Here is an 11,633-nt window from a genome sequence, read left to right as displayed (position 1 = left end):
CTGGCAGCTCGTTTTGCACTCATTAGCAGCTGGAGCAAGGTTCCTACTGTGAATTTCTGTGCATGTCTTTAAGGACCAAATGACCAAATGCCAGTCTGGTTTTATTGCTGTAAATGGCCCCTAAGAATAATAAGACAGCAAGGAGAAGTCTTTTAAATCCCAACTTCCAGTCATTTAAGATGATGATGACAGAGGTTAGCATTTATTTTTTAATTATCACTGTGTTTTTTCTTGATCATCCCCCCCTTTGAAGAATTCAGACAACACTTTCCTCCTCTTTTGTACATGCAGCACATTGGTTTTGTCTTTGAGCAGCCTTAGTGTCTGTGGAAAGCTTCTGCCGTTATTTTGTTCTCAGAGCTCTCACCCTAAGAATGTCCAGTCCATCTCCATTGACTTCAATACCTTACTGAGTGCCGTGTAGTAGCAGCAAGACACAGTAGAGGCGCAGGAGAACAACATGGTAGCACACAAGCAGTTTCCATATAGCTTTTTGTTGTTACTGTTGTGCTTTTCACATGCGGCTCCTTGTTACTGCTTGCTTTTTTGCTTGCTTGTTTCTATCAGTACTTCAGCAGGCGTTGGACTTCTTGTGCAGGGATGCACCAGCAGGACAGCCTGCCCCGGGGATGACCTTCCCCCGTTTGCAGGTGGGCGATTGCAATACCTTAGAGAGACTTGTCACACACCCAGAGCACTGCAGCTCTCGTGCCACTGTGGAATGCCTACACGGCACAGCGCTGTGCGACGCACCCTGCGCGCACAGCCGCGATGTCACACCTGGCCGGGAGGCTCCCGCCGGGCGAGGGGCGGCGCTGCGAGCTCACATCGGGCCGGCAGCTGGCTGCCGACGGGCCGCGAGCTCCTCCCGGTGGCGGCCGCTCCGCGGGGCCGCGGGCCTCGTCCGTCGTCCCGCTGTTCCCAGAGAGGGGCGGGCAGACCCGGACGCCGCCATGCCGCTCACTGGGCGTGATAGCGCCGAGCGGGTAGTGTGCGCTGTTAGGTAAAGCTGGGAAAGATACCGAGCGGCGGCTCCATAGCTCAGTGGTTAGAGCACTGGTCTTGTAAACCAGGGGTCGCGAGTTCGATCCTCGCTGGGGCCTGGCTGTTATTTTTAACGGCCCTCGACATCTGTTGTATATTTTAGGGCGTTTTGTTGGTGGTCGTGAACTGCGCGTATCGACGTGGGAATGTTTGCTTCAAGAGCGCGCAGGAAGTGAACAGTATGGATGAAATGTGAGAGCGGGCAGTGGAGGCCCTCACACTGTGTTCAGCTGTGTGCTGGCTGCGAACAGAGCTGCAGCTGGGGAGGAGCACGGGGGTGGCTGGGAATTTGTTTGTACAGCTCACAGCGTGGTTTCCCTGATGGGAGCTTTGGCAAAATGCTGCTCTGGGCATTAGAAGGAACAAATTGCCCCCAAGTGAAGAATAAACTGGGCTGGATTATGGGAGTCCTCACAGCTGAGGGAAGGCTGAGCTGCTGGGTTATGGCTGGGCAGAGCAGGTGCAAGCATTTTTTTGTCTGCAGCCTGGCACATCACCACAGCATGCAGGCAGTGCATTGTGTGGCCCTACAAACTGTGCGGCCCTTCTGGCTGCATGTAGCTGGATATGAGGGCCAAAGAGTGCTCGCTGTGCTGTGTTTTGGGATTGTTGTCCTCCGAGACTCCTGGCAGTGGGCTGATGGAGGTGGTGACACAACCCGGTGTTGGGAGGGCCTGCTGTCAGCGTGAGGGCTGTGTTGTGATGCCATGTGGCTGTAGGGTCTGTATAGAGGAGCTGGTTTCTGCTATCAGGAGAACTTCAGACCTCTGGGCTGACTTTTGTGCAGGATGCCTTAAGAAATCATTCACATGCTTACAAAAGATAACCCAGAAACATGTCTCTCTGTGCTTGTGCCTGGCATAGCACAGCGTGGTCAGTGTCTGAGCAGAGGTGATGGGAAGGGGTGATGTGTTCATCATGGAAGGACAGATCACGTGTCATGAGTGCTGATCTGTTCCCCGACTCCAGCAAATGTAATAGGAACAGAGTTTGTCTATTCCTTCTTGTAGCTATATATAAAAATTACCACGGAAGGCTTTTCTGAAACTCTGACAAGTTGATACATGCGCCTTTATAGTGGTTCAGAAGCTGCGTGAGTGGGAGCTAAGCCACCTAATGTCAGCATTTAAACTGTGCTTCCATTTTAGGAATATACTAACCGAATCCTCCGAATTAACTGCATGCTGTTATGTAAGCGTAGGAGAGAGGCAGATGCTCCTGGAGGCCTCCAGAGGGAGAGCCTGCTCACCAAACCAGGGTCTGTGCACGGCCAGAGTACTTCTGGACACGCATGGGCATCCGCCGTGGCTGGGAAGCATACCGAGCATCACATGCTTTGGGGACACAGTGTCACAGCACTTGAAAGCGGGGTTTGGAATGTGTGACTCATTTTTCTGCTGATGTAGGCAACTTTTTTTTTTTTTTTTTTTTTTTTTTTTTTTTTTTTTTTTACTTTCAGAGGCTGGCCTTTATGAGTAAACAGGGCCTTTTTTAAATAGTAGATTAAAAAAACTGTCTTTTATAGTTGTGCTGGTGTGGTACTGTATGTATGTAGTAGACCTGTTACAGCTGTCCCCACAGAAACCCACAGTGAGCAGCGTGTGGCAAGAGAAGTCCATAGCACCTCTGGGCCCCCCAGCTCAGTTGTACTCAAGTGGAAAACAGGAGATGCACCGAGCCTCTCCATCCCCTATGAGACACTTAAGTACCACTCCCTGATCCCAGCCAAGGAGTGACCTCTAAAAACACCATCCTTTACAAGCCATGTCTTCAAAGTTCTTCATTTCTTGCTGAAAGAAGTTTTAGCAGCTGTTGTTGCTGAGGGTGAGAAATGAATCAAAGCTCTGCTCTGCTCTGAGAAACTGAGGTGACTTTCACTGGGTTCAGTGATACATCTGTTGGCAATGTAATTAGAAAATGCCTTCGTGGTTTCTCCGAGCTGTGGTGAGGAGCCTGGCTGTACTAATTGTGTTTTCAATTTGACTACTAGCAGAGCCCCTTGGAATTACCATTGTATCTGGAAAGACAGATGTCTGCTATCACTGCAAGATAATCTAAGTTCATTTTGAAGACCTTCTTGTTCTGTGTTGTTTTGTTTTTCCCAGGAAATGTGTACCTGAAATTGCTCCATCCAGCAGCAGGAGGCCTCACCCAAGCAGAGGTTGTTTTTCTTTCCAGACATATAGCAAAAAATTCACATATCTAAGCCTAGCATACTGCAGTGTGATACCATTTTTGGCACAGGAAATAGGGAATTTAAGTCACTGACTTTAACTGGTTTAGCCTTTGGAGGAGAATCTAAATATAAATCCTTTCAAAATAGGACATATGTCAGTATTGCAAAGGTGTTCTCAAGACATAAGATTCTTAAAAAACAAAAACAAAAAAACCAACAATCTCTTTCCCACCAAACTCAAAGCACTTTAAAAATCCGAGATTAATAAAGCACATTGGTTTAGTCAGACAAGAACTGACTTTTGTTTTTGGTCTTGTTCCTAAGTATTCGAAGCTTGGTGGCTTCAGGTCTATGCCAGTGAGTCAAAGCCAAAAAGGAGAAGTGAAGACATATTTTTCCTCACCTGGTCTGAATGCAGCCATCATGAAAGCCTTCAATGAACAGTATAAATGCTCACATGTAGTAATCAAAGGTGTTAACAGTAATGCCAAAAGGAGAAAGCTGTTTATCTGTTACAGATACTATTTTAGTCAGACATTGCCCTTTTAAGTTTGTTCTTCTGGCTGCTAAAACAATATAAAATTCCTCATGCATGACAAAGCTATTACCCACCTAATCAGGCTCTTCCAGGATGTTTCACACCTTGATGGCTAACCACTTATTTTTATAAGTTTAATGGTCCTGTTACTCTGTGTAAAGCTCCTTTCAGAGGGTGGCACTGACAAATTCACAAGCGTTGTTTGAAGGTGGATGAAAAGAAACAAGATCCAGAGGTCTGAACACAGCCACCAGCTAAACGCTGGTCTGCTACATCCTGACCTCTAGAGCCAGCTGTCTCCTTGCTCACTTTCATCTGTCAAGACATTTCTCCCTCTTAAAATAATTATAATGCTGCTGTTCATAATTAGATGCAGACCAAATTCATCCCCAGTGTGGGAGCTCAGTGCATTAGGACTTTGAATGATGATGTGCAACAATCTTCACAGGCAATAACAGTAGACAAATCTGTGCTACTGGTATTTTTGGCAAAACACCCTATTTCTGAGCCAGTTAGCTATGGGTGAAGGGACAACTAATGAACCCATTTGGCTTTTAGTATATTATTTACTGTTTGATATTACAGTAATTTACTGTAATGATAGCATAATTTACTGTAATGATAGCATAGGAATAAAATGCTTAAAAATAATAGGGGCCTCTGATAATAAGAAAGTACATAATAATTGAATCCTTCAGTTTTTGCCAGGAGAGTTACTGCTCTGAAGAAAAATAATGTTTCCTATATTTTTAGGGATTTTTTCCTTACATGCATAATTAGAGATTACTATTAATAAAGCAAGTATATATATGTAATTATAGGTACACGTATATATGTATTTTAAGGTATTACTGGTGTGACATCTTGAAGAATAGCAGGAAAGCAAACAGAAATGTTTTATTGCAGCTCCTCAAGGTATTTAGCTGGCTGTGCAGTGATTCTCACCTTGCCTATATTCTGACATGTGTCTGTCAGCAAATTTCAGTGGTGCACTTTTATTGCCAAAGATTACATATGGCCTTTTTTCCATAAATATACAATTTAATGATGGGAACACCAGGTCCTTACAGTACTGAATTTAGGCACAATAATTCAGGAGCTCTGAATATAATGATGTGAATATGGCAGTAGAGAGGAGAGCTCTTTACAAATCTTCAGTATGTGTGATTTATTATGGCTTGACAATGGGTGAAGTTCAAGTCTGGGAAGGATGAAACACTGTTCACTTAGAATCTGTGTGTCCTATATACATACAAACAAAAATCCCACTGTCATCAATAAACTCAATAGACTCTTCAGATTATGATGATGTTTTCAGGTGACCAAAATTGATATGCAAGAAAAACTAGTGTTAGGGAAAGAGTGAAACTTAAATAAAATCTAGAAATATAACCCTAAGGTTATATGAGGAACCATATATGAGGAAGCATAAGAGCATGATTCACCTTTCTTGCCTACTTCTCTAAGACTTGTTCTCTAGACTTATCCATTTCAACTTATCTTATTAAGAGCATAAAGGAGACTGTAAGTGGAAAACTTTTACCATGAAATAAGGCTGGCATCAACTCTGCTCAAACCACAGAGGCTGCTTCACTGACATCAGAGCAGGCAGACCGCAAACTAATGCTGCATGTGTCTGTCTGCCTGCCTGCATCTATCTGATTATCCCTCAGACAGACCCTGCACACAGACTGCTTACAATTAAAGCACATTCATTCCTTCTGGAGATAAACAGAGGAGCTGTTCTGCTGGTCACCAAGTTACAGACTATTTTTGGACAGGAATGCAGCTGTTTGCAATCCTCCTGCTGTACAAGAGATCCTTGCTAATGACCACGGTGCCTGTTCATGTGCACAACCTCAAACCACAACACATTCCTTCCCAAAAAGAGTCTGTGAGTATGTCTGCTGATTCCCTTCAGAGCACCAGTGCTGCTGATTGCTTTGCTGCTGCAAGAAATTTAATCCGCACCAAAAGCCATTCGTAATAGAGATTAATAAAGGGCAAACTCCCCGAGATGAGTATTTCTTGCTGCATTTAGCAGCTGTATGAAGACGGAGACAGCTGTTCCTATTAATGTACTCATATCTTTTTAGATTGATGAAATATAGCATTGAAGAGCTATAAGGTTGAGCAATGTGCTAAAGAGTCTGTAACTTAAACAGAATTCATAAATTTATATGTTATAGTATATAAATTTGAATTCATTGTTGTTGTTAATGATTATCATTTATAATTTCTATCTCTTTTTCTTTACTATAATGCTGCTAATCATTATTACTGTTGCTGTGGCTAGTTTCTCAAAAGAGAGAAAAAAACATATTCAGATGTTACAATTAACTGCTTAATTACTGGATTTATACAGGCTGTGTATTCTTCACCAGCAGAAAAGTGGAAGCAGAACTGGAAAACACTGTCACAACTATTTTCAAATCAGTTTCTTGCCCCTTGACAACACTGCTGCTGGCCCAAGCAGTGTCTCCACTGCCAGTACAATTGCAGTATCAGCTAATTGGGAAAGTGGCACAACCTAGAGCTTGAGAGCCTGGCACTCAAGTGTCCAGCACCATGAGCTGGCTTTCTCAGTCCAAACTGAGCCACATGTTCTCAGTTCTAAAATTACCTTAAGACTGAACTCTGAGGTTACTGAGTCCATCGAGCAGCCTATGAGCCTGCACTAGCCCTTCTTATGTTTCTCATGTGGGGAAGCAGATTGCTTGCTCTGGTCTCGAGCTAGGCAGGCACCCAAAATGTGGGCAGTTAAGAAAGTTGTGGATAATGAAAGTTTTGGTGCAGAGCTCAGATCCTGAGTGAGCACAGCAACAGGGGTGCAGCTTGAGACAGGGCACTCACTGTGATGAGCTCCAACACCACTGCTGCTTATTTGGCTTATAAATGTCAGTCAGCCAATTAGTTCACTGAAGCTTTTCAAAACATTGCCCGTGAGGTTATTATAATTACAGTGCTAACTCAAATAGCCTAAATTCCAGTGCCTGAGCAGCAGACAATATCAACACGGGACCAAGCTTGAATCTAATAGAAGTGGTGCAAATAAACCCTGACATTGCAATGAGGTTTCTTTTCTGCCTGGTCTGTGCTCAGATCTTCACCTTTCTGCCCCATTCTGCTGGCCCAGCATGACAGCATGTCTGCTGAGCTCTTGTCTATCCAGCTGAAGTGGTGCATGTGTGCACCGTGAGCCGGGGCTGTGTGTGGTGCATGCAGTGAGGACAGCCCGTGTTCCAGCTATGCTGGGGGCTGAGAGGAACTGCTCTGCAGCTGTGCAGAGGACTTAGGGGCTGCATTCAAACATAGCAACGTCAATCATAAAGAATCAATTCTTGCTCCTCCCCTCAGATCTGCAAAGTGCCAGGGGCCAGCTTCTCTAAACAGAGCTGATGAACATATCTGAGGAAACATCAGGCTGGTTAGGCAAACTTAATGCTGCTAAACCACCTCTGACAGAGCCTGTATCTTATCTAGCCCTTCATGCTGCTGCTGCAACAACTCAGGCTTCTGATCCACTGCATCTTTCATCCATTCCTCCTCCCCTGTGCTTTCCATACATCCTTGCTCCCTTGCTTCATGCTTTGACCCTTCATTTGCATTTAGCTCTTAGTGTTCTAATCTGCTTTTTAAAAGCTGGTCTTTAATTTTTATCTCTTTCTTCCTTTATCCCATCACAAAAGCCCTTAGATGTGCTTTCTCAACACTGCCTCACAGACAAGAGCAATCATTTTTTTAAAACTGTCCTCTAAAAAAAGAGATTTCCCTGTGATTTTTCAGTTTTTCTTTTTCTACCTTTTTTTCCTTCCCCTCCACCCAACACATTTAAATCCCACTTTTCCAGCATTCTCCGTGTCATTTAATACTTGTCTTTTCTGCTTCCTCAAGGGTTTGATTCCCTTTTGGCCAAGAAAGAGAACCTGGATGAAGATGTAATGCAGCTGGACAATTAGCCACTACAAATAGTTTGCTAAGGCTTCTGGCAATAGAGACCTCTGTAAACATCAGAAAACAGATGATGTGCATTCAGTCTGTGTAGTTTGCTTACTTCTCAATGCTGTGTTAAATGATTTACCCAAGCTGCTTTTTAGTAAGCATTCCTGAACCAAGTATATTCACCTGCCGTCAACAACCACAGAACTTCTAAATACAGTTGTCCACCTGCACCCAGAGAGTTTACACTGAAAATAAAATCCTAAAATAAGATTGTAGTGACATATACATTGTTTTGTCTGTTAAATTTGTGATGATTGCTTAAGTAAAAAATGACATCATCTGGTAATTAATGGTGTGATTGAAGAATGTAATGTAACTTAGTAGGTAAAATTAAAGTCCAGAAAGACTGAGTTACTAGAACTTGAAACCTACTGCATTCATCTGTGCCTCTTGCTTCGGCAGGTTTCATTACAATGAAAGCAATGTCAGTTCCCTTATACTCAGTGCCCTATAGCAGCATCCTTAGTATTTTACTCAGATCTACCTCAAAATTCCTGCTGATTCATGCAGAGGAAATGTGGGCTGGGTGCTAAAGACTTCAGCATTTGGCTCTCGGTGTTAAGAGTACATCAGTCCTTGTATGAAAAGTATGTGGATTGAATATTCAATACTGAATATTGGTGAAGTGCAAGCCTAAGACCAGCAGTTATACCACAAGTTCTGCACACGCTTGACTTTTAAGGGTAAGCTAAAAGTTACCTTTTGGGAACATGGAGCACCATATTAGAAAGTTAGTAAGTCCTTCTGTAGTCAGCGTGCTTGTCTTTGGTTATCACCTTGAATTTCTGAGATGTGGTTTTGTTAAATATGCAGACAACTTCTAAAAATGTTGAATGCCTAAAAATCTAAGATGGAAGTTCTTATTCATTTTAATGGTTGACTTCTAGGTAAATTAAAATTACTATATTTTTTTAAATTGAAGGTATTAATTCCCTTCCCAATGACAGCCATTTCTCTGTTACTTCCTATTGCTTCCTGACTTTGTCTAATTTTTGTGTGCGTCCAAAGCATTAGTGTTTTTATGTGTCAGAGTTAGCACTAAAGAGTCTTGGGACAGCAGAGAACAATGGTGAGAAGACAGAGCAAAGGAAACATTACTGACATTGAGGTGTTCGCTCAGACAAAGTTTTGCTTTTTGTGAAGGCATCCAAAGTGAAATAATAATGCAAGATGCCAGATAATGCAAGGGATGATCACAGCTATTATCTTGATAAGGCTTAGCTATTGAAAAATTAATGAAGGATATAATTACACTGATTGTTAGCTGCATTCCAAATTATTATCTGGGACAATAAAATTATTAACAGTTAGGCTTTAAAAAGCCAGTTAACTAATTATTTCAGGAGAACTATTCAAAACACTATTCTTGGGTTATTATAATTAAATTCCTAACACATAGCCTATATTTCAAACCTCAGTTCTAGCTCAGTTTGCTTCACTCCACTTGGCAAATAGAGGACTGTGCAATGTTGTAAAGAGCTTACCAGAACCTTCTTGTACAAAAGGTGAGGAAAGTATGAATTCATTGTCCCTGACCTTGCTCATTTAAATGTTAGTCATCACAGACAGCTGAGTTTGGGTGGACAAAGAGAAGTAAGTGCTTTGAAGGAACAAATGATGAGTCTCTTGGATCCAGAGATCAGGCACATTCACTCTAGCAAATTTCTGAGCTGCAGGTCATCCCCCTGTGAGGTCTCAGCAGTGCTGTCAGCAGTAGTGAACTCTGCAATGCTTCACGGGCTGCTTCTCTCTCTCACCTTGTCATTCACTGAGTAGAAAGCACAGTGGGGAAAAAAGCTACTCATCCCCTCCAATGTAACTGGTTGGTACTAACACACACAGGTTTGCTTTACACTAGCATTTCTATCATCGCTACTCATGGGTAAGGCATAAGACACAGGAGAAGGTTTCTTCAAAATGCTGAAAGTGGATGGAACAGGGGTTTCTTTTTTTCTTTATCCATGGCCTCTTGACGACTTTCTAATCTCTGTTGAACTACTGTCTCTTCTGCCAAAGTTCTTTCCTAGTTAGGAGTGGTTTTGGCTGCATGATAAACTAGCCAGGCAGTTTTAGATTCCTGCCATTACTCTTCTTTTTGAAATGATATTTTGTGTAAGATTACTGTGCTAATGTAGATGGTACAATTTGATAGGGGTTGCAAATTTTGCAGGACATCTTACCATCAACTCAGAGGTACTGAGTACGGGCCATGAGTTTGTCCTGGTGATGAAGACTTCCCACTTCCTTGTTTTCCACCCTCATCAATCTGAGAGCAGGAACCTAAGAAGCCAAAGATGTCATCACATTTGCTGTTGGACATGGGGCAGCGATCTGCCATTAAACCCTTGTCTTAATTGCTTGTTGATTACAGGTATTTTGCCTTTGTATTCCCTTTGGGTGAAATCTTGCCCCTTTTTTGAGCACTGTAGAAAAGCTTTTAGGTGACTCTTGCTAATAACCTTATTTCTGTGACACCACAAAGCCACAGAGCTCACAGACTGAAACTATAGATCAGTTTCTACTTAAATCAGATAAATTAAATGATAATTTCACACCGTCCTGTAGGAGAGATTAATCTAGCAGCATGGTCTAGTGGCTGTCCCTGACCTTGCTTATTGAAATAAAGTGACTCAAATTAAAGCTGATCGAAAGAGAAGAACTTTACTCACATAATATCTGTTATTAAAGATGTATTTTACTTTATGGTAAGAAAAGAAACAATTACTTGATCTCTTGATTTTAAAGACGAGAAAAGAAGCAGTCTTACCTGTTTCTATTAGTAGAGGACTATTATAAAGTATTAATTAAAAAAGCCAAAAATACTTTACAAAATATGTATAAAAATATAGTGGACTACATTCAGATGTAATTCAGGGCTTAGATACATGTGATCCAGTCCAATGTGATCCAGTTAACTATGGCATCCTGTCAGCTAAATTTTCTATAGGGGACTGGATGTATGTCTCAGTTGGTCACTTAATTGCTCAGTTAATGCATCTCAGTTGATGACTATCAGTAACTTATGAATATAGTAATAAGTAACTTACTGATATTCTTTGTAAACAAATGTACATATGCAAATACATTTTTTCTGTAGTCCAAAAATCCATTCACTCTTCCCGCATTATCTACTTTGCATATTTATCAAAAGTTATGACTTACAGTTATTGACCTGTTTCAATTTGATCACTATGAATTAACACAAACGTATTACATAGAGTTTGTGAATCAGTGAATATTTCAATAAAGTTGTAGAAGCTTTAGATTGTAAACAGTAAAGACCAGCTGGATGACTTTATGTAAGTATGTGTTTTTCCCTTCCCTTCTGGGAAGCAATATTGCTGAGAATTTTATCAAAGGTAGTACCATATTGAATTTGTATGCAACTTGAGCATAGCCAGATTGTCACAGTGCCATAGTGCAATCACTTTCTTGGAATATGTTGGCCAGAGATAAGATAAAACTTCTAATCACATTGACAGTCTCTGACAATCAATATGTCAGGCTTGCTGCACGTCAGTCCTGACAGATCCTGTGGCTACTTGTCTCTCCCAGCACCGCCAGCCGCACTGTGCAGGCAGAGCTGGCGTAGCGGCTGCTCTCCCGCAGAGGTGTTTTAGTGCTTCCAGACTCACCATCTGCCCTGGCCTCATTCAGTTTGTCCTATGATGTGACAAAAAGCACAACTATGGTCTGAAATACTTCCTTTGCTACAGTGTGCTCCTTGCTAACCAGAATTCGCCCCTTATAATTGCATGAGTGCTGAGAATAGAAGTTTCACACTGTGAAGGATTTTGGTATTTCATAAGACAGCGCAGTTTCAGACAGGAATGAGAATATTATTGACTATTCTTTGAGCATGTCTTTTCCACA

At 42.1% G+C, this 11,633-nt stretch overlaps 1 non-coding gene across 1 annotated transcript; it reads left to right on the top strand.

Moving 5' to 3' along the window:
- The first annotated feature begins 1,030 nt into the window (after positions 1–1,030).
- Positions 1,031–1,103, top strand: TRNAT-UGU. The gene has a single exon. It is a non-coding gene; the product is annotated as a tRNA-Thr (tRNA).
- The last annotated feature ends 10,530 nt before the right edge of the window (positions 1,104–11,633 follow it).

This window comes from Lagopus leucura, unplaced genomic scaffold, assembly GCF_019238085.1.
Source record: "Lagopus leucura isolate 7727_CA_CO unplaced genomic scaffold, USGS_WTPT01 Super-Scaffold_1, whole genome shotgun sequence".
NCBI lineage: Eukaryota > Metazoa > Chordata > Aves > Galliformes > Phasianidae > Lagopus > Lagopus leucura.
This window is presented reverse-complemented; position numbering and strand designations above follow the sequence as displayed.